Here is a 24351-nt window from a genome sequence, read left to right as displayed (position 1 = left end):
GGTGAAATTAATTTTCATTTCCAAAATGAGAAACAAGCCTCTTCTCATATGATTATTTGAAATTTATGTATCTTGTTTCCTGAAATGAATATTTCTTTGTTCATTTTTTAAGAACTAGAAAATATTTAGGATCACCTGTGGTTCAGTTGGTTAAACATTCAACTCTGGTTTCAGCTCAGATCATGATTTCAGGGTCCAGAGATCAAGTCCCATGCAGGACTGCACACTCAGCAGAGGTCTGCTTTCCCTCCCACCCTACCTCACCCAACTCTCTCACACACACACTCTCTCTTTCTCTCTGTGTGTCTCTAAAATAAATAAATAAATCTTAAAAAAAAAAAAAGAACTAGAAATTTTTTTATCTGGAAGAAATCCTCTATCAGCCATATTTTGTAAATGTTTTTCTATCATCTGACCTGCCTGTTTGTTTTCTTAACGTTATCTTTTTTTTTTTTTTTGATTTTTATTTTATTTGACAGATAGAGATCACAAGTAGGCAGAGAGGCAGGCAGAGAGAGAGAGAGGAGGAAGCAGGCTCCCTGCCGAGCAGAGAGCCCGATGCGGGGCTCGATCCCAGGACCCTGGGATCATGACCTGAGCGGAAGGCAGAGGCTTTAATCCACTGAGCCACCCAGGCGCCCTTAACGTTATCTTTTAAAGTGCCAAAGTTTTTATTTTCATGAATTTCAATATATTTTTTTAAATTATGGCTTATACTTTCATTTTTCTAAGAAAACCAATATTTTCTCCTACGATTTCATCAAAAACTTTTTTTTAAAGATTTTATTTATTTGACAGAGAGTGAGAGATCACAAGTAGGCAGAGAGGCAGGCAGAGAGAGAGAGGGAAGCAGGCTCCCTGCCAAGCAGAGAGCCTGATATGAGGCTCGATCCCAGGACCCTGGGATCATGACCTAAGCCAAAGGCAGAGGCTTAACCCACTGAGCCACCTAGGCACCCCTTATTAAGAACTTTTACAACTCGGACTTAGTATACTTTTGAAAAATCCACCAAACTGTGTATATGTGGGTCAATTTCTAAATCATCTTTGATTGTTACTTTTAACCACTTTTTTCTAAACAAGTGACTCAGGTTTACTTAGTTATGAAACGCTCATACCCTAAGAATATTAGCTGTATTGTTTATCTGAAAAACCTAGAGTTGATTTTATGCCTTACTTTCAAAAATTACGTGACATTTTTCTCTGTGGTGAAGGCAATGGAGCAAAAAGTGGACTGGGAATGAGGGTTAGCTTAGCCAAGGAAAAGTGGATGCTAAATGTCTCGAAAGCTATGATGACATTGCCAAAGAGGTTATGAACCAAAAATAGAAGTCTGGCTCATCATTCAGGAGAACAAATATAGAAGGCTGAATGAGAGTACTTGAGCAGAAGTCCAGGAAAAATAAATAGAAGGATTAACAGGGATAAATAACCTAGTCCAAGAAATCAGTTTAAAATTATTGCTTTTAAATATTATAGAAACTCCAATAGCTAAAACTTTTGAAATATATCGATTTAAAAAAAGAAAGATGACATGTAACCCTGAAAAAAATGCAAATGACTAGATGAAGTGGTTTTTATATGCCATCTTGATGAAGTTGTATTTATCTGGACGGAACCTTTAACTGTGAACCAGTCAATGCAAATTGGAGCCTAGTGTTACTATAAATATTTAAATGGTATCTGCTTTCCAAGACAGAATGAGCAATTTACATTGCAGCGTTATGGGCATTTCTTATTTAGGGAGTGCATGAAATGAAAGGGCACATTTTAGGAGGAAAGCAAAATCACATCCCAGCACAATGTCTGCTGCTGTCCTAGAAGCTTTTTTTTTTTTTTTTTAAAGATTTTACTTATTTATTTGACAGATAGAGACCACAAGTAGGCAGAGAGGCAAAAGAGGAAGCAGGCTCCCTGCTGAGCAGAGAGCCCGATGTGGGGATTAATCCCAGGACCCTGGGATCATGACCTGGGCTGAAGGCAGAGGCTTTAACCCACTGAGCCACCCAGGTGCCCCTGTCCTGGATGCTTTTTATAGGGACGTTTCCTGTGGTTACTCGTACTCCCCAGTGCTGAAGTACGAGCACATTTTGTTGCTTTCCCCTTCCCATGGTGCACTTCATCTCCAGATTTTCAGTATGCTTTAATTACTTATTGGAAAAGATTCAATACCATGGCAGCTTATTTCATAATTTTAGGATTATGGAGTACTACAGGAAAGCTATTTTATACACCAAGACATTTGAGGTTCTTAAATTTATGTTTCTTCCAAAATTGCGCCATTCAATGCAGAAAAATAGCTAAGGTATAAGACTTAATGCTGTTCATTCCAGAGGTGCTTAACAAATACTCGTGGAGTTGAATATTCTGCTAGAGGCAATTCTCAGGGTTCAGAGAAGAGAGTTGGATTTCAAGTGCAGTTCTAAGTGGATAGGAATCTTGAAAAAAGTTAGCTGGTCTGCACCATTGTTTTCTTGTCTCCAGTATGAAGAAGCTGACCGGGATCAGCTGAAGTTTAAGAATTTTTTTTTTTTTTTTTTTTTTTTAACCACTGTAGGAATCCAAGAGTCTGCACTCTACACGTCTAAACAGTCATATGTGTCCAGAGGTGTCCCTTTAAATAGGACAGGTTGCTCTTCCCAACCACACCTACAATGACTGTTCCTCTTAGATATTTTCAGAAGTCATTGAAGGTTATTTCTTTGCACTCCGTGGATCCCCCCTTGCTTGGAACTACAGCTGTCCATGCTAAAGTACCAAGGCCATTTTGTGTTTGACGTAGAAGACACTGGTGACATTTCTGTTAGTTGACTGAGTTCCCACTTTTGAGTCTCCTGAGCTCACTACTCCCAATGGCCTGTGGAGGTTTTTGTGAAGCAGTTATTTTAGTATTTCTCACTTTGCCCATTTATTTTAATATTTTGGAGATAAAATTTTCTTTTTTGTGGGATTCAATAAGTCTTTGTGAAGATGATTGGAAAGCATCCGGAATGACAACACCATTCTCAGAGTCCTCTTCTACGGCACAAGCAGAATCCTTCAACTCTCAGACCTAAACAACTGTGAAGAATCTGCACCACTAGCTTCCCAGATATGCACGTGTGTCTCTATCCTAGGGCGAGCAGAGTTTACACTCAAGTCAGACACTGTGCTAAATAAAGAGAGGCTCAGAGCAAATAGGGCCTTTTTATTTTGTGAAATGTAACTCCCAAATAATTTTCAAAGTGCATGTAGGTTTGACAGGATGGGTGATAATTAGCAACAACCAAACTATTTTCATTCTTTGAGTCACATCAGGTACGACCTTTCAGTTTACGGCTTCGCACTGGCCTTTTCAACTGCAGAAACTTATATATAATGTGATCTTTGCAGCTTCAAAGACAGGCACTCTCCCAGGAATGAGAATTGGTGGTAGCAGGTGCTTTGTCATTCATGGTGGTAGCCTTCCTACAAATCAAGGGTAACTGGCGTGGAATAAAAATGTGAATGACCAAATCCTGTCCCAGTCTTGAAAATACATGCAAATCCACGTTATAAGCTCTAGAGTCTTACAAATGGTTGTTTTAGTTGTTTTAAAAATGATAATTGTTTTCTGTTGCTGAATAATAGCTCTTAATCAAAAGTACCAGTTGTACAATGAAACCTTCAAAGGTGAGCTTTGGATTGATGTAAAGAGGTTTTCTTGTGTGTTCTAACTGAAGGTATATGATGAAAATGTCTGGGAGTATGCTAGATTGAGATATTTACAGAATTTTTATCATCATAATTAAATCTATTAATAAGTTTATTGATTTCTTTCACCTGATTGTCACACCCTATTTCTGTATTATATTGAGTATTTGGCTTGGTGAAATTTTCACATGGGTATTTTAGCACCAGTGAAAAGGACTCAAATTTGCTTATCTTCACCTTCTGGAAAACTAATTAATACTAAAAAAATATGTAATTATTGTACTTTATGTTGCAAAGAAATATATTGAGAGAAGCAGAAACATGGAGATTCTAGTTTGTAAATTTAACTCTACAAAACTGTTAAAGACATTATGTTCTTTATAAGGTAAACCTTAAATAATTATATTCTGGCTCATTAATAAATGTCTACAAAAGTAAATTAAAAAAAGGATTTTTGGTAATTAATATATGACAAAATAAATATGGATAAACAATTAGTAAAAAAGCCTTCCTTTATACAGTGCTCATTTTTCTCTTCAAAAATTGGGAATTCATCTTTCTGTGGATTGAAAAAAGTTCTGGTTATGGAGCACCATAATACTACCAGCACCTCCAAATTCTTTGTAGAAAAGGAGCATGGCAACAAGGCTCCTTTGTGGTGCTGAGTAAATGACACAGACATTGGAATGCCATATGGAGAAAACATATGTTAGGCTGACTTTGCTTTATGATTTTTGGATATAGGTTTCCAGATAAACTTTCTGTAGTGGAAACACTAATAGGACAAATGTATTTTTGTTAAATAAGTCATTCCAGAAAAAGAACAAAAAATCAAGAGTTGCTGCACTTTAAAAAAATTTATATATATAGTTACATAATAGAGAAAAATTATATATTATATATATACACACTACTACCTAAGTAATTTAGAATAAGTGATAAAAATAATACATGCTTTGTTATAGGATAAGTGGCCCTAAATTATCCATTTTGCCTGTCCAAATTGATTACATTACCTTAAAAATAAAAAATGAAAAAAAGGAGGTTTTGTGTTTGGTTCTCCACGTCTCCATCTGTAAATTGAAGTTCAAATAAGGTAGAATGATGATATTTTTAAATCCAATTCAAATAGATTAAAATTGGTGAAATCTTGCTGAATCGAGGTTCAGAATTGTTGGAATTATAAAAAACAAACAAACAAAAAACAAAACACTTTGTATCTTTTAAAACCCGAAACATATTTATCCCCTGAGCACTTTTGCTTTTAATTTACAAAAGCTTGTTTTTGAAGGAAATTTACTCTTCTAATTCCTCATTTATTAACACTGAACTTACTAAGATGTTATATCGTAAAATCGACTTGAATTTTAAGAACCCTTTTAAGGATTCCATTTTGAGGTTCTATGAAGAATCTTTTGTTGTTTTTTAAGCAACTTTTCTAAGGGGAGGGTATTGTGTTTTTGGTAAATACAAGTAAACTTGAATATAAAAAAATTCCACATTTAGTTGGAGGACTTTGACTAAAATAATTTTTTTTTAAAGATTTTATTTATTTATTTGTCAGAGAGAGAGAGGGAGAGAGAGCAAGCACAGGCAGACAGAATGGCAGGCAGAGGCAGAGGGAGAAGCAGGCTCCCTGATGAGCAAGGAGCCCGATGTGGGACTTGATCCCAGGACGCTGGGATCATGACCTGAGCTGAAGGCAGCTGCTTAACCAACTGAGCCACCCAGGCGTCCCGACTAAAATAATTTTTAAGTCAATTTTAAAGTTGGTAAAATATTTTTCTCAGCCTGGAAACATTGGTGTTGGTGGTGAGGAGATACACAAGGATTTTCAGACAGGTAAGCAAAATCCAGTACTGTAGAGTCTCCAATCAACAGTGTTCCTACTTGTTGGAAAGAGCCAAGGCAATGCTCTGTATCTGACAATATGGAATATTTCCACATTTGCCATCTCATAGTTTAAGATGCTGTTCTTCGAACTCAAAATAATGTATGTGATTTTCTTTTCTGTAGATCCACTCTATCTTCAAGGCCTATTTGAAAAATTGCATTTAACATGTAACCTTCCTTGTCCTATTCAACATTCTCTTCAATGAAATCCTAGCATACTAGCATTGAATAAAATTCAGTTTAACAACAGAATTTATTTCTGTCTCTCTGACTGTCTCTCTCTCTTTCTCTATATTGTTTTTATCTCCTGTAAATAGTGTAAGTTCTTTGGGGAAAGGGATTTTTATCTTCTGCTATTATGCTTAGTAGCCAGGCTCTTGGATTATCCATATGTTGGAATTATACAATGATTAGAAATTGCTATTAAATTAGTTATTAAGACTAAAATACCTAAAAGGCTTTAGGAAGTTTTGATGATGTAAAGAAGGTTCAGAGTTTCCTCCTGGCCCTTAATAAGTGTGAATTAATTATACTGGGTAAATAGTTCGTGCAAAGCTACAGAGGGACATGACTACATATGCTTCTGGTTGTCTTCTTCAAAGGTAAGTGTTCTGGTCCTTGTTCAGTCTCTATACATGTGACCTTGGGCAAGTCACTTTGTCTTTATTGGACTTTAGTTTCTCCAACTGCAAAATGATGAACTTGGTCTTGATTTGTAGTTTTCAAACTTCCCTGCTAAGTTCCCCAGGAAAGAGTCTAAGGTCACCTTGGAGATGGATGGGGAGGTTGAGCAGGTAGATTATTGGCTCTTCATTTCCATTTCAACCAGAACAATTCCATCTTTCACTTGAAACATTGCCTTTTCCCATATGGGTTCCTTTAGAGGGGAAAATGTACCTCAAAGCTAAAAAAAAATGTTTACAAGTGATTGCAACATTATCTGTAAAAATCTTCCCTATTTCAAGATCAGTGAATCTGTTTTTTGTCTTTAACCCCCAGGGAGCTTGCTTCTAGAAAGGTCCCCATAGTTTTAGTCTTGGCTGTTCTTCCAAGCCTCCATCATTGCCTATAAATAACCCTCTGATCTTGCACATTAGAACCAGGAGGAAGAAAGCTCACATAAGACCCACAATGAAATGTGCCTCTTTATTCTGTTTAAAAAATATATAAATTCAATTGCATATTCCTTAACATTTTTTTCAAATCTATTTTTAAACTTTTTATTGCTTTACTGACAAACTCTTTTAACTAGGTCTATTTCTGCCCATTAGGAAATTTACCTATTTCTCTTCACTCCGTTGAACTATTTTCCTTCGCATTAAGGTACTTAGGAATCAAGTAGTAAATTTCCCTTTAAAAGGGAGTCGTTTTCCATAGCTATTTCTCTATCATGAACTCCCACTGCCTTTAATGATGTGGGTCTAAACTTGAGGCACAAAAGAACATTTGTACTTCTCACTCGTTAAGGGAACTTTATATTTTTTACCAAAAAACCTGAGAAAGTTCTAAATTAGTCCATACTTTATAGACTTATATTCCACAACCAAAAGAAACAAGAGTGAATCCTTTGAGCCTGGGTGTAGTTAAACGTCCCATGTTGCAACTCACAGGCTTTTCTCTATACTGGAAAATGCATATGACATTTTCCAGAGTTGTCATTGGACACGTTCATCAACAGTGTATTCACAATGAAGACAAATGTTATCAAGGTATTGTAGAGTCCTTCTATATCTCTTATTTTCATTTCATCAGAACTTGCCACATATGGTGATATATTGATACAGATGGCAAAATGTTACACACACACACACACACACACACACACACACACTCACACATGGACAGGCGCACACACACAGACCTCTGTCAGCATTTTCTTTCCATTGCAAATTTTTTTTTTTTAAGATTTTATTTATTTGACAGAGAGAGAGAGAGTGCAGGCAGAGGGAGCTGCAGACAGAGCGAGAGGGAGAAGCAGGCTTCTTACTGAGCAGGGAGCCCAACACAGGATTCAATCCCAGGACCCTGAGAGCATGACCTGAGCCAAAGGCAGATGTTTAACAGACTGAGTCACCCAGGCACCCTCCAAACTAAGTTTATGGCAATAAATTCAGTGACATTAAGCGTGGAAAATATTAAAAGCATGGATAATTATACTATAATAAATTGAGTTTATGGTCTTGAAAATATTTTTTTATTAAACTTGATATGAATGTAACTATAAGTTTGAGAGGTTACATTAATCCCGTAAAGGGTGTTAGGATGGGGGAGGAACAAGAAAAAGAAAATTTAACTGAAATTACTTTGACCTAAAAAAAAGTGTGGAAGATAAGATAATTAGGTGGATTTGGGGATCTCTAATGAGTGAAGTGAAGCTGGTAATGAATTAGCCACAGATTTTGACAATCCATGAATAGTTTAAAATCCTGCTGTTCCTGTGCTACGGAAGGTCGTGCAGAAACGCAGTGGCACTGATTCACTGGGGAAGACTGATTTGCAGCAACATCTTTGAGGGAGTGTCATGTTTTTGAGGAAAACAGTTTTTAAGACAGTGTCTCTTACTAATCACTTCTCTAAATGTAGATAAGCATAGAGGAGTTCTTGTGAATAAAAAAGAATGAAACTTGGTTCTAGAATGTAATAAAGATCAGCAAGACATTTAAAGAATGTTAAAAGGAAAAAAAAATAAAGAATGTTAAAAGGACATTCAGGAGTGTGTAAGGGAATTTCTTTTAATGCCATTATATAAAAATGAAATGTGTTCCATTTTTATAGTGAAGTTCCCCCAAAAGCAATCCCAGACAAGCAAAATGGCGTCTTTTTTTTTTTTTTTTTTTTTTGAGATTTTGTAGTGTCTGAGAAATTTGAACATAAAATGTTTTATCTCTAGGGTTCTTTCAAAAGCAGAGCCAATCCTAGTCCTTGTTTTCATCTCTGTAAAGTTCATTTTCCTGATTTGTAAAAACTGAATCCAGTCCTCACTGGATCTCTAAGACCCTTTCTGGCTCCAGAGTTATGTGATTGTAATGTAATTTGTCATTCTTTGTTGCCTTTATTTCTCCCATTAAATGAAGAGTTGTTGCCTAATCAATATAAGACTGACAGTAAGCACTATGGATTCAAATTGTGAATGGTATTGTATGGCATATGGTATAGGTTTTCCTTTTCAGATATGGTATGTGTGGTCAGAGTTTTCTAAAGTCAGATAGGGTGAGATGTAATAACTACCACCAAGAAATAACTTGGGTGCATAAAATATTCTGTATACACACACATATACACACTCATCTAATTTGGACACAGATAATAAACAGCTCTATAACATATTTTATCACCCAGGTAAGAACTATGAGTTGAGGCTGAAGAAAAAGCCTCCCAAATTACAATAATGGCAATAATAATTATTATTGTGAATCACAGTTATAACATTGCCACTAATAATATTCTGATAAGAAAAAAATTCTCACATAACATTTACTATGTGCTGGGCACTATGCTATACACTTTACATTTGTGAACTCATTTTGATACTCATGATAAATCTATATTATGGGCATTGTTATTTAGTTATACCCTTTCTAAAAAGAATCATGCATGAATATAGACAGAATACTATTTAGTGCAATTTACAATATGATAGGCCTTGTTACAACATTTTAAATATTCCATGTTTTTCTCAGTCTTGACACCAATCCTGATTGGTAGATAATGTTTTTTTCTACTTTACAGATGGAGAGATTGAGACTTGAATAACTTAAATAACTTGCCCAAATGCGATGCCTACATAAGAAAAAATAATTTTATATACACATGATTTGTTTGACTCCATCATCAGGGTTCTTCACCGTTATACCTGGGAATTTCCAAGGTTATTCCTTTTTAATGTGGGTAAAGTAATGTCAACCTGTGGCTGTGGGAGAAGATAAAGTGGTTAGGGAGAATATTTTATAGCATTAATAACAACTCAATCTTCTTCAGATGCCAGGGGGACACCACGTGGCATTTTATGTATAGGTTTACATTTATTTGATCCAACACTGATGGCCCATAGTTAAATTGAGCTACTAGATTGAACCAGTGGAATTGCTGATACATAATCATTTCTGACCCATAAAAACAGTGATTTTATAATTTACCTTAATACATGGTCCTTCTAGCAAACTTTGAGCAATAATATGCCAATTCAATTAAATGCTAGTTGTTGATTGACTGACAAAGAGGAAGCCCATGGGCTGCTTATTGTAATATACACTTTGATTATTTTAGAATTTTAGATCTCCTTGACATTATTACATTTAATGATTCATAATTTTAAAGCCAGATTTTGCCTATTAATTTTCTGTTCTTTACATGAGTTGTTCCAAATCACAAAATTCCAGGGGGCTTTAGAATTTAAGTTCTCCTCCTTGTATTACCAGACTCTACATACTTAATATTCTGTTTCCACTCAAACAAGGAAGGAAGTCCCATGTCTCAACAAGCAGAAGAAATGGGACAACTACTTAGTTCAGTACTCATCAGTTGCTTTTCTACGAGCTCCAATGAGGTAAGCCCAAATACTGCATCAACTCACTCCTCCATGATGCTTACGAAACCGTCTTCTCACAGCTACATAACCCTCCCTTCTATACTCAGCTCTGTGGTGCCAGGGCTGGGAACCCACAAGTTGTATTTCTTTCTTTTTTTATTTTTTATAAACATATAATATATTTTTATCCCCCACGGGTACAGGTCTGTGAATCACCAGGTTTACACACTTCACAGCACTCACCATAGCACATACCCTCCCCAATGTCCATAACCCAACCACCCTCTCCCCACCCTCCTCCCCCCATCAACCCTCAGTTTGTTTTGTGAGATTAAGAGTCACTTATGGTTTGTCTCCCTCCCAATCCCATCTTGTTTCATTTATTCTTCTCCTACCCCCTTAACCCCCCATGTTGCATCTCCACTTCCTCATATCAGGGAGATCATATGATAGTTGTCTTTCTCTGATTGACTTATTTCACTAAGTATGATACCCTCTAGTTCCATCCACGTCATTGCAAATGGCGAGATTTCATTTCTTTTGATGGCTGCATAGTATTGCATTGTGTATATATACCACATCTTCTTTATCCATTCATCTGTTGATGGACATCTAGGTTCTTTCCATAGTTTCTTATAGACTGGCTCTTTCTTGGCTTTTACCAGTAGGGCCACTAGGTGGGACTGGAAAGCAGTAGGATGAAATAATGTGGACGCTCAGGGTTTATTTGCTGATGCTCTAAGAGTCACTGAAGCAAGAATTTTCTACCTAGCCATAGAAATTGGTCCTGTGCCCAGTTTTTTCCATTCATCCCAGGACCAGTTGCATGGAGCCCCCTCAGAGGAACCGGCACCAATTGCATCCCCCTTCCTCAGAGATCTAAGCCCAGCTTCCTAGAATCCTTCCCACCTTTCAAGTTCTAAGAACTTCACAGACTCCCTTTTAAGCTCAGTGCTAGATAGTTTGCTATCATTGCTGTCTCTCCAAGTTGTCTTTGCTTTTCAATGTCTGTTAAATCAGTTTGCTATATGGTGTTCCATCTGTTGAAATAACCAGTGTCTTTGCTTTTTCACTGTCTGATACCTCCCTAGTGTTCTAACTGATGTTGTTAATAAGTTGTTTCTTTAGCGTGGAGTACTTTATGCAAATCCTGATATGAAATGTGAGAATGGTACCTAGGATTTGAACTCATGTTTGCAAGACAGAAATCTAATTGGTAAATAGTTGGTAAACATTTGACAATTCCAATATTTAGTATTAGATTTCAATCATAAATTAGAAAAGATAAGAAACAAATAACTATGATTAAAAATACTAAATGAAAGGTTTCTCTGCAGTCAATTGTGAAAAGTTAACTTCTTACATTTAGGAAGAGCTCCAGGGCTGATTTAATAGATTGTTTTATGGCTAGAAAATATTCTTTGGTTTGTGTGAAAGCACATGTTCTGTATACCCACATTTGCATTTGGTTTGTTTCTTTACTTTCTATTTTTAAGGAGTACCAACACAAAGTATTCTGGCTGGCGAACGAGGTTCTCATTTCATTTATTCATTGAAGTCTAAGTCCTTATATGTACTTTAAAACTGTAAGAAGTTGGAGCTCTGGTTGAGTCAACACCTTGCTGCCCCCTTTCCCATTAATCTTTCATGTACCAGGTCACATATGGAGACCCTTTCCTTCCAAAATGCTGAGCTTACTTTTTGAGGGGGGAGAGATACTCTAACTGATCCCATGGCTGCTGTGCTTAAGTAATTGGGTCACCACACAGTGACCTGGAATCTAGTCTCTCATGAGATCCTTCATAATAAACCGAGGTCAGTAGCACTTCGTTCAGCTCATGAACAGGAATTCTGTATGACTGGAATGCTATTGTTTCACATTTAATGCACCATTTTTAGTCATGCCATCTCAGTTATGGGATATTTCAGTCTGCTTTTTCCCCCCATTCTTGACGTTGAAAGAGTTTTATTTCAGATTATATATTTCAATCTTGAAATTAGTCTGGATTCATGTGTGAATTTATTGTTGCCATTCCCTTGCTTATATTTGTTAAATGAATCTCTCTAGATGAGAAGTGAAAGTGTGATAAAGGAATCCCTTTATGATATGCCCGTGCTACTTCTCCACCCTCCCTTCTCCCAACGCTCCCCTCATACTCTCTACCACACATGATCTGTTCACAATTCCTGGCACAGTCTTTGTTTCCTTTCCCTTCGCTTCTTTGCAAATATTACTGCTTCTTCCTGGAATATCACCACAGCTCATCTCTCCTTCTTCCATCAAGCAACCACTCTCCCAGTGGTGGAGAATCAGCTCAAGTATCTACCCTTCCAGTAAACATTTTATGATTCCTTTGGGTCTCTGCCTAGAGTTGTTACCATAGTACTTTGAGTTTTCCTCTCCCATAAATCTTAGTTCAATCTGTTCCAAATGATTTTTATGGCATTCTTCAATTTAATAATTGAAGCTTACATAGGAGTAGATATATACTTTATAAACATAATTTTTTAAAAGAACCAACCAAGCCAAGGAACAACAACAACAACAAATTTTCAAAATCTTGCATTTAATTATGTGTTCTACCTAGCACATTTTCTTGAATTTAGTCACTAACTTAAATTTTCTTTTGCATTTATTGCTTTATTTTTAAAATGATTTAATAACAAATGCATATATTCTAAACATTTTTAGTCTTCCTTTTAGTCTCCCTTGAATGATACCAAGAACATATACCTGCTTACATATATATCATATACATACCTATATAGTATACAGTGTGTGCATTTATATAGTCTTCTTTTTTAAAAGATTTTATTTATTTATTTGACAGAGAGAGACAGTAAGAGAGGGAATACAAGCCAGGGGAGAGGGAGAGAGAGAAGCAGGCTTCCCACAGAGCAGTGAGACCAATGCAGGGCTTGATCCCAGGACCTTGGGATCATGACCTGAGTCAAAGACAGATGCTTAATGACTGAGCCACCCAGGTGCCCCTGCATTTATATATTCTTCTGAAACTTGCTTTATTTAACATTTCTGATATTGACCTATATTTTCACTTGCAGGTCTAGGATATTAACTTTTAATATTAAATATTATTCCATTGTGTAAATATACCACATTTATGTAGTCATTCTTCTGCTTTCCTTCTAGAAAATGCCATTAGTGTATATTTCCTAGAGTTCTAGTTATCATGTTTACAAAGAGATGATACCAGGTTACTTGGAAACATTCCTCTAGGAATCAGAACAGGAGTGAATTACAGGCCATTTGTGTTAGCTTTGTCATCTCTACATGCTCAATAGACATTTTCTACTATCATCATCATCATAGATCATAGAGTCTTTTGATAAACAAAAGGACCCCCTTTCTCCCAGACTGAAGCCTAGATCTTGAGAGAACAAAGGTAGCCTTTTAACTTTACCTATTAAAAAGAGGAATGAGAGAAATAAGTCAATCAGAGAAAGACAATTATCATATGATCTCCCAGATATGAGGAATTTGAGAGGCAGAGTGGGGCTTTGGGGGGTAGGGAAGGAAAAAAATGAAACAAGGTGGGAATTGGAGGGAGACAAACCATAAGAGACTCTTAATCTCACAAAAAACACTGAGGGTTGCTGGGTGGAGGGGGGTGTGGAGAGAGTGGTTGGGTTATGGACATTGGGGAGGGTATGTGATACGGTGAGTTCTGTGAAGTGTGCAAGCCTGATGATTCACAGACCTGTACTCCTGGGGCAAATAATATATTATATGTTAATAAAATTTTTTAAAAAAGGAATGAGAGCTTTTGTGGAATCCATTGATAGTAGTAGCTATGAATAATTTCAGAAGCTCATGTAGGTAGGGAAAATATCCTATTATTTCATGTAATTAAAATTAAATTTGATTCCTAGTCTCTATTCTGACTGGATGGCAATACTTTTTAATCTTAGGCATTATTATGTTTCCCTTCCCTTTATAGACTCTGCCAATGTGCTGGGCAATTGGTCCAGAGGAGATATTCAGGGAGTCCTCTGATCTTTAGTCCACATGGTTACTGTTGAGATGTTCATTGTCTAATACTGTGTGAGTTCTGGAAATTTGTGTAAGACCCTAGAAATCTACTGGCCTTGGCCCTATGTAATGGATACCCATGACAGATACAGTAATTCTCAACAATAGTCCAATTACACCCATGAGTTCACCTTCTACCTTGAACTGAGGCCATATGACAAGTTCCAACCAAAGGATTTTGAGCAAAATGGACACGTATCACTTTGGAGATAAAGCATAGAAGAGGAGCTGTTAAAGCCTCAGTGTGCTCCTTTCCCTGCCTCAGTAAATGTGAAACAACATATTGAGATAGAGGAAATTCCAGTGGTTTAAGTTTCTGAGTAACTGTGAAATAGGGATGCACAACGTGTAGGATTGAAATTGAGATTGACCTGGGGCGCCTGGGTGGCTCAGTGGGTTAAAGCCTCTGCCTTCGGCTCAGGTCATGATCTCAGGGTCCTGAGATCGAGCCCCGCATCGGGCTCTCTGCTCAGCAGGGAACCTGCTTCCTCCTCTCTCTGCCTGCCTTTCTGCCTGCTTGTGATCTCTGTCTGTCAAATAAATAAAATCTTAAAAAAAAAAAAAAAGAAATTGAGATTGACCTGTCGTTTACTATAGCTTATTCCAGCCTAATACACTACTGTACTGTGTTTTTTTTTCTAGCTGTGAGCCTATTCTTTTATGGCCCAGTGATCCTATGGCATCATACAGACATTGCCTCTTAAGTTTTTATCACCTTCCTGGACCTCTGATGGGAAATCTGTTAAGAAACCCTACTCGCTGTGGAGTCCAGTCTTTGAAATACTACTCAGACTTGGATGTATTCAATTCTTTTTTTTTTTTTTAAAGATTTTATTTATTTGACAGACAGAGATCACAATTAGGCAGAGAGGCAGGCAGAGAGAGAGAAGGAGGAAGCAGGCTCCCTGCTGAGCAGAGAGCCCAATGCGGGGCTCGATCCCAGGACTCCGGGATCATGACCTGAGCCGAAGGCAGAGGCTTTAACCCACTGAGCCACCCAGGCGCCCCGGATGTATTCAATTCTTAATCTCTCTCTGAGTCAATCGCTTCTCTTCCTTTCCCTGCAACACTCCAAACATAGTCTTCATTTACCTTTGCCTTTCAAAAAATACAAGAGGACAAATTACCGTCTCACGATTTCCGCTGTGTTTAAGGAACACACAGATCCTAAATCTTGTTATTGAATCACAGAGAAGGAGGCAAAAAATTAGGGTGTTTTGAGTCAAAAGGGTGACAACTTTTTTTCCTCCCAAAACATATGGATAGCATTAAGGTGTCACTCTTTTTGGTTCTTATATAACACTGAACATGAAACATGAATTTATATCTCAATAAATTGTCCTGCCATACACCTAGAGTTCTTAATGACCTGACCCTGAATCTTGACATCCCACAGATTGTATTTGACTTATAAGCATTAAGCTTGATTGAATAAAATGACAGTGCACAGCCTTACAAGGGATTCCTTTACTCTCCTTAAACACACCATATAGCTCCCACAACAAATTTTTGAAGACCAATCATTCTTGAGCTGGGTGTAAAATGTATCTGTGACCGTAGTGCCTAACCAGCAGAATTTTTACTCTGTTCTCTTGCTTTCTTTTCCTTCCTGTGTAACGTCTTTCCTCCACAGGACTCCTCTCATTATTTTTTTTCTCCACAAATGTTTTTCTTTTTGTCTCTGTTTCTGCAAATGATGAATGCCTTCATTGTATAAAGCTGTTTTTAAAAACAGATGTCTTTCTCCCCTCTCCAAGAAAATTTGACTACTTCTTTAAAAGCCTTACCTTTTAAAAAAATTTTATTTTAATGGCCAGAAATGTCCAGAGAGATTTTCCTTCCCCCTTATAATTTGATTCATGTAAGATTTTCATTTTGTGATAGCTTTCAACCTGCCTGGAGAGTGAGTAATGATCTTTGCTATCAGTAATCTGATTTACATAGTATAGACAAGTAGATTGTTGTCATTCTTGGAGCATCTCCAAGGACTCCTCTCCCCAAAAACTGCTTCCCCCTTTTTAAGTTGGACTCTTTTTGACTGTGGTATTGTTGCCTGAATGTATTAGCTATACTTAGAATCAGGCCAGGGCAATTTGCAACACTGTACATTAAAAGGCCTTTTTATTAAGATCTCCATTTTTTTAAGCTACTTTCCCCCTATTTTTAAGACCTCTATTTGGTATTCACTGGTCTTATTTTCGTCAACAAGTCAACTTTGAAAGAGTTACAAAAAGGAGATAAGATTGGTTTGTTACTCTTTTTGGTGCTTTTTTCATATATTTTTACAATTTACAAGATAATTACTATGAAGATGTAGCAATGATTAATAACAAAAATATTGCTATTATCCATGTAGGGAAACTCTTTAGCTGGGACATATTTTGGAAACTACCAGATAGGATCATATATGGGACCATTTCTACTGCTGAACCAAAATTGATGTCCAGGAGTAAGAGAGCTGTTAATCATAGTGATTTTACCAATGAAGATGGGGATCTAGAACATCCTATGGTAATTAGATGCTAGATGGTAGAAACAAGATAGAATTCAAACATGTATCTAAAATTTATTCACTTACACATAATCAAGTTGGATTTTTTAACAACTGATTTTGACTGGGAGGTGTATGTAATTTATTTATTTATTTATTTAAAAGATTTTATTTATTTTATTATTTATTTGACAGAGAGAGAGATCACAAATAGACAGATAGACAGGCAGAGAGAGGGGGGAAGCAGACTCCCTGCTGAGCAGACAGCCTGATGCGGGCCTCGATCCCAGGACCCTGGGATCATGACCTGAGTTGAAGGCAGAGGCTTTAACCCACTGAGCCACCCAGGCACTCTATATACAAGCTCTTGTATAAAACAAGTCTCTGTATAGGAGGGATGTTCTCTATAGAATTTTGCTGACTCAGTAAGCATTGACTTTTTTTTTTTTTTTTAACCAAGATACCGTAAATCCCTTGAACAAATTTAAATGAATATTATTGTCTAGTGCTAACGTTTGGATGAAAAATACTCAAGGGATTTTTTTTTCACATTATTTTTTTCAATTTTTAGATTCAGCTTCCTTTTTTCTCAAAGGTTGCCAAAATTTGGCATATTTCATGTACCTTTTTTTCCACATTAGAGGTTTCTTCATACATATATGTTACTTAAAATATCTAGATTTTGTGACTGAGAAGCAATATTTTAACACTGCTGGATGAAATCCCGTGAGACAGTGATTGTGCCTTTGTGTTCCTGCTGTATCCCTATAGCTTAGAATGGTTCCTGGAACAAAATAGATTGTGATATGTATTTTTGGCAGACAAAATCCAGTTTTGCCAACTTTAAGTCACCTTAATGTTCTTTCCTACACATCTCACCTCAGACATAGCTGTGATCTTAAAGCCAATGCAGACATTCTTGATTCACATTCCTTCCATGAACTAGCTCCACCCATGGTAGATTTCAATTCTGAACTGTTCAGTATCTGTGACAATATACAAAAAGTGGGAATAATAATGGAAACCATGGTTTTCTTAATACTGTTAGCCAAATATTTTCCACTTTCCAACTTGTAGACTCTACTCCTATCTGGCTCCCTTGTGATTTCATGAAGCTTTCATACTAGTTCTGGCCAATGAATTTTAAAAGAAATGATAGTCATAAACAAAGCCTATAATTCTCAGTGCAGAATTATCTTTTTCTTTCTTTCATGGCCACTGGTCACAATCAAGATGGTGACTGCATTATCTGTCTAAAATCCTGAAAACTATAATCAGAAGAGAACCTAACAGACCAGCAATACATACGAGTGAGAAATAATCCTTTGCTGTATTAGGTCACTGAGTTTTAAAGATTATTACAGCAGCATATATTCACATATCCTAATGATATAGATACTTTGCCGAAGTGCTAAAGTTTTAAAAAGATTTGAAACTTCCATGCACTATGCAGAATGCCAGTTTTTATTATCAGTGCTTTTGTGATGGCCATTTGAAATCCTGCCTCAAATCCTACTTTTTCCTCTACCCATTTACAACTATCTGTTTACAAACTTTTCAGAAGACAAATATATACTTTTTAAAACTAAGACCCTTTCAAAACTGTTTCAGATTTCCTCCACCCCGAAATATGTTTGCCCCTCCTTGGATGTCAGCCTCTATTATTGGAGTTAGAGCCACATCTCTGCTTTGTGGGTGATGCACAGTCTCTTCCAGCTGACTGTGAATCAACCAACACTCACATGACTCTATATAGACATATAACTTCATCATATTCATGCAGATAAACACCAGTGTACCAGCCACTTTTTTTTTTTAAACATTTTTTTGAGAGAGAGAGAGAGAGAGAGAGAGAGAAAAGATAGAATACTTGGGCAGCAGGTGAGGGGTAGAGGCAGAGGGAGAGAGAAATTTAAGCAGACTCCATGTTGAATTGAACATGGAGCTCAGCTTGGGGCTCAATCTCACAACTCTGAGATCATGACCCGTAGCTAAAACCAAGAGTTAGTCGCTTAACCAGCTATGTCACCCAGGTGCTCCTATCAACCACTATTTCTAAAAGATGAACAAGGGAATTTCTTTGAAAAGTGATGACAAAACCATATATTTTTGTACTATAGAATTCTAGTTCTGATGAACACACTATTCTTCTCCAGACAGCCTTTAAATTGTTTTAGATATATGTACATTGGACCTTAAATTCCTCAGTGCAAAGCAGATGCTGCTTGATAGCCACTGAATCTGGCTTTGGAGATCATCCTTCTGTGCCTTTCTGAATTTTATGACCATTTTTTTCAGAGTAATCTTTGATCTTTTTAAACCACAGAGGAATTCTGACAGATCTGCTTTAAACTGGCTTTTGAGTCTCTTCGTATTTTTTCAATCAACAAATTAGTCAATGGAAGATAGGCATTGTCCTACTTTTCACTAAAAAAGCACATGTACCAAATTTGTAAAATGCATCTATAATGAGAATAAGATGGTAAGTAGGGGGGCAAGACTTCAAGTCACACCAATACACTTCAATGGCCAATATTTCCTTAAAATATTTCATGTGTTTGTATTTCTTGTCTCTTTTAAAATATTACTATAAATTCTTGGAAGAAATGGAAAATCTGTTTTCTGATGCTCTGTGCCCCCTTATTCTACATAATAATTAGGTTGCCAGATAAAATATAGGACTCCCAGTTAAACTTAAATTTCAGAAAGATAGTGAATATATATTTTTTGTGTAAGTGTGTTCCATAAAATATTTGGGATATATTTTTACTATAACATACTTCATTGTTCATTTGAAATTCAAATTTAACTGGGTTTTCTTTATTTTTACTTGCTAAATCCAACAACCCTATAGAGTAGGCACTCAAAAAAAACAAACAGAAAAACCACTTGACAGATACAAAACCTAACCCTTCTTGTCATTAATAGAAGATCTAGAGCTGGAATTAGACCCAGAGTTTTCTAATTCTCTACCCAGAGATCTTTTCTCCACATCAGATGTATTTGTCACAAAAATGTATAGAAGATCACTGCATTAACCCTCGGGGGGGAAAAACTGTTTGGCTCAGCTATTTGATCTCCCACTTACTTGTTGTTGGATTTCGGATAACTCACTTGTTCTTCAGTTTTCTCATCCATGCAATGGGAATTAAAATAACATTATAAAGTTATGTAAGACAAGGTACTTAAGTTGGCAATAATTACTATTTGACTGAAATAGAAATTATAAGCAATATTTATTTATTTTTGTGTGTTCCAGGTCCCTTCAGAAGGTCTGATGTAATCTTAAGAGCCCTCAAAAGAAAATTATATGTTCACAAATCATTTTCTTAACAATTTCAAAAGGTCATGGACTCTCTGAAGCCCAAGTTCCATGAAGATGGAATGAATCTGGGATCACTTTTACAGACATTTTGGAACACTTGATACTCAATAGATACTATGTTAAATGAGGTAGCTTCATAAACCCAGTGGATCTGCTCTTTTACCAAAGTCGAGCTATCATTTCTTAACCTTGGGATCCTCAATAATTCTTTCTTATAAAGGGCTGAGGTGGTAAACTTGAGCTGAGTTGATGACATATTGCTGACTGATATGTTCTCTAGAGAGCTTCAAATTCACTTACAGCATTTTGCTAGTTGGGCACACATTTAATTTTCTTAGTGCTATATTCAATGATCTGTAGCCTTGAACTTAAATAGTGAATTTTGGGGGCACTTCATCATGTGCTTTACACAGCAGAACACAAACTACAAAAAGCAAACTCTTCAGAAAGTGCTCTTAAAATGTAATTACACAGTCCAGTATGACTTTATAATTTATATTATCCAAGTATACTTTGCTTTATCAAATAATTGTCATTTATTCTCCAAATTAAAAATGATTTATATATTTTATCATTCTATCCATCCTACAACTACCACTGGGTATAAAATAAAATGAAGGGTAGAGGAGCAAATTTAAACTGTACATGTATTTGTAAACAATGGTACATATTTGAATTCCCCACTAAACTGCACAAATTAAAATACAGTCTCCTTCTTAAGATAGAGCCTTTAACCAAAGTCTAGATTTATTCTGTAAGGATTGTCAAGTCTAGCAATATTCTACCTGATGGAGACCATTCCAGATAGATGTCTTACATAAGAGAAACTTTATCCAGTTAGCAATAAAACAACTAAGGAATACAACTGCTTTATCCAGGCACAGGTTTTACTTAAATCATAGGAGAGGGCTTTCGTTTTCAGATATTATTTTGAGATAATGTTATTGAGCACAGAGAGGTGAAGCAATTTGTCTAAGAACCTGAACATAGACAGACAAGCTCTGGGGCAGAGTACTTGCCACTGCTGAAAGCTGGTATATACTGAGAGCATATTCACGTTGAGCTAGCAGTTTTGCCATCTGCTTTTTGTTTTCTTCAGCTATTGAGGTGTCATTGACAAAGTTATAATATATTTTTCATTTTTTTAAGATTTTATTTATTTATTTGAAAGAGAGAGAGCATGAGAGGGAAGAAGGTTAGAGGGAGAAGCAGACTCCCCGCAGAGCTGGGATCCTGATGCGGAACTTGATCCCGGGACCCTGGGGTCATTACCTGAGCCAATGGCAGTTGCTTAACCAACTGAGCCACCCAGGGGTCCAAAAGTTATAATATATTTAAAGTGCACAATGTGATGAGTTGATGTTCACTATGTATCCATTGTGAAAGGATTCCTACCATTAAATTATTAACCAATCTATCACTTCAGATAGTTACCTTTTCTTGTGTGTGAAAATACTTAAGTTCTGCTCTCAATAAACTTGAAGTATATAATACAGTGTTATTAACATAGTCACCATGTTATACATTAGCTCCTCAGACCTTATGCATCTTATAAATGAAATTTTGTATTCTTTCACCAGCCTTTCTTACTCCCCCCCCTTCCCCCCAGCCCATGGCAACAACATTTTACTTTCTGTTTCTATGAGTTCTACTTTTTGAACAATTTTCATATATAATTGATAATGTCTTTCTTTGTCTGGATTATTTTACTTAGGATAACGCCCTTCTGTTCATCTGGGTTGTCACAAGTGGCGTAATTTCCTTCTTTATTAAGGCTGAATACACACACACACACACGTATATTCTTATTCCATTCATCCGCCAATGGACATTTAAGTTGTTTCCGTACCTTAACTATTGTGAAAAATGCTGGAATGAACATGGGCATACCAATGTTTCTTCAAGATACTGATTTTGTATCTTTCGGATATATATACCCGAAAGTGAGATTGCTGGATCATATGGTAGCTCTATTTTTATTTGTATTTTTATTTATTTGACAGAGAGAGAGAGAGAGACAGCAAGAGAGGGAACACAAGCAGCAGGAGAGGGAGATTATACTTGTTGACTTTCGATTTTAATGGTAGTTTCTTTTGCTGTGCAGAAAATTTTTTAGTTCCAATTTCCAAATTTTTTAGTCCCAATTTTTTGTTGTTTCTTTTGTTGCCTTTGTTTTGGGGGTCAAAAGAAAATATTTCCAAGTCAAGGTCAAAATTCCCTCTTAGTGGTTTTATAGTTTCAGAACCTAAATTCAAGTCTTTCATCCATGGAGTTGAATTTTGTGTATGGTGTAAGACAGTGGTCAAGTTTCATTCTTTTGCACGTAGCTGTCTAGTTTTCCCAGCACTTTTTACTGAAGAGACAGTCTTTTCCCCATTGTATATTGTTGGCTTCATTGTCAAGAATTAATTGACTGTATAGACATAGGTTATTTCAGGTTTAGTCCTTTATGTTCCATGCATCTATGCATTTGTCTTTATATCATCTATTTTAATTACCATAGCTTTGTAATATACTTCAAAATCAGGAAATGTTATGTTCCCAGCTTGATTATAAATTTTTAGTAGTGCTCTGGCTATTCATACACAACTTAAGATTTTTTTTGTGAAAGTACCATTGTAATTTTTATTGGAATTTCACTGAATCTGTAGATCATTTTGGATTATGTGGACATGTTAATAATATGCTTCTAATACATGAACATGGACTATCTTTCCATTTATTTGTGTCCGCTTCAATTTCTCTCACAGTCTTTCATAGTTTTTCTTATAGCTTTCTGTGTTTATATCTTTCACCCCATCATTAAATATATTTTTAAGTATTTTATTTTTGGTATTATTGTGAATAAGATTATACTCTTGATTTGTCTTTCCAATAGTTTGTTGATATTGCATAGAAATGCAACGGATTTTTGTATATTGATTTTAAAGCCTGTGACTTTGAATTCATTTATTAGTTCTAAAGTTTTTGGGTAGAGTTTTTAGGGTTTTCTATGTTTATTATCATGACACTTGCAAAGAGACAATTTTGCTTCTTTCTTTTCAATTTGTATGATTTTCATCTCTCCCTCTTGACTAATTGCTGTTAGGACTTCTAGTATTATGTTGAATAAAAGTTGTGAGAATGGGCATCTTTGCCTTATTTCTGATCCCAGGTGAAAAGATTTTTAGGTCTTCACCATTGAGTATGATGTTTGCTCTGGGCTTATCATATTTGACTTTTATTATTTTGAAATATGTTCTTTTATATACAGTTTGTTGAGAGTTTTTAATCATGAAAGGATGTAAAATTTTGTTGAATGATTTTTCTGTATCTTTTGGGATAATCATATGATTTTTTTATCCTTCATTCTGTTAATGTAGTGTATCCCCCTGATTGATTTGCATATGTTGAACCATCCTTGCATCCTAGGAATAAATCCCCCTTGATTATGGCGTACATTGCTTTTAATGTAGTGTTAAATGTAGTTTCAGTCACGTTCAAGGGATTCCAAGGAAGCTTCCTCCTCACAAGCTCCTTGTTGCCTCTCAAACCTTTGTGACTATCCTGGTTGCCATCTTTATCCTTAATAGCTCCTGTTGGTTGAGTGTGTGTGAAGACCAACTGGTGTCCCAAAGAAGAGGATTCCAGTCAGTAGTTTGATGCGGCTGATCAGAAGCAAGACTCTCAGGCAGCATCTGGGAATATATGCTTCAAAGCCACTGCAGGGAGAGATGGGGACATGGGCATTTTTGCCTGCTCCCTCTGCAGGGAGACTTCTCCTTCTGCAATTCAGCCATTGAGGTACTGCTTAGTACAACTGCTTAGTACAACTCATAAATGTAAGCCTCATACTTCAAGTGGTGGCTGCAAATTGGGGCACTGAATACATCAAAAAGTTCCTTCCAGGGAGAGAGTGACAATTTAGTTTTATTTTTGGAGAGAGCCAGTGGGAGAAGATGGGGTAAGTACCCACCAGTTTTGGGCTCCAAAGAGAATAGCAGTCAGCATCTAGATGTATACTAATTAGAAACTGAAACCTCAGCACCCACTGGTAAAGTATGTAGTCAAAACTTCTTCCAGGGGAAGACTGGGAGATGAGGACTTTTCCTGCTCCTTATGTCCTGGGGCAATAGCCACAGAAAGTCTTGTGTACCTGTTAAAAAGTGCCTGTGTTTTCTACGGTACTGTGGGACCTACTGCAAGACCCATGGGTTTTCAGAGTTAAGTGTTTTGGAGACCCATCCTTTGGATGGAGTGTTAAAGTTGGACCATGGATATTCTCTCTAAGCCCCTTTCTCCTCAGTGAGAAGCTGGGAATTGGGAGATTCTCTCCTGATTGTACAAAGCAGTGCTAGAGGTGAGGCTTATGGCAAGTGTTTATTTGTGTTTCCTACCCATTTTAATGTAGG

The sequence above is a fragment of the Enhydra lutris genome, unplaced genomic scaffold (assembly GCF_002288905.1).
Source record: "Enhydra lutris kenyoni isolate GAN:26980312 unplaced genomic scaffold, ASM228890v2 scaffoldscaffold20, whole genome shotgun sequence".
In the NCBI taxonomy this organism is placed as follows: Eukaryota; Metazoa; Chordata; class Mammalia; order Carnivora; family Mustelidae; genus Enhydra; species Enhydra lutris.
Note: the sequence above shows the minus strand (reverse complement) of the source record.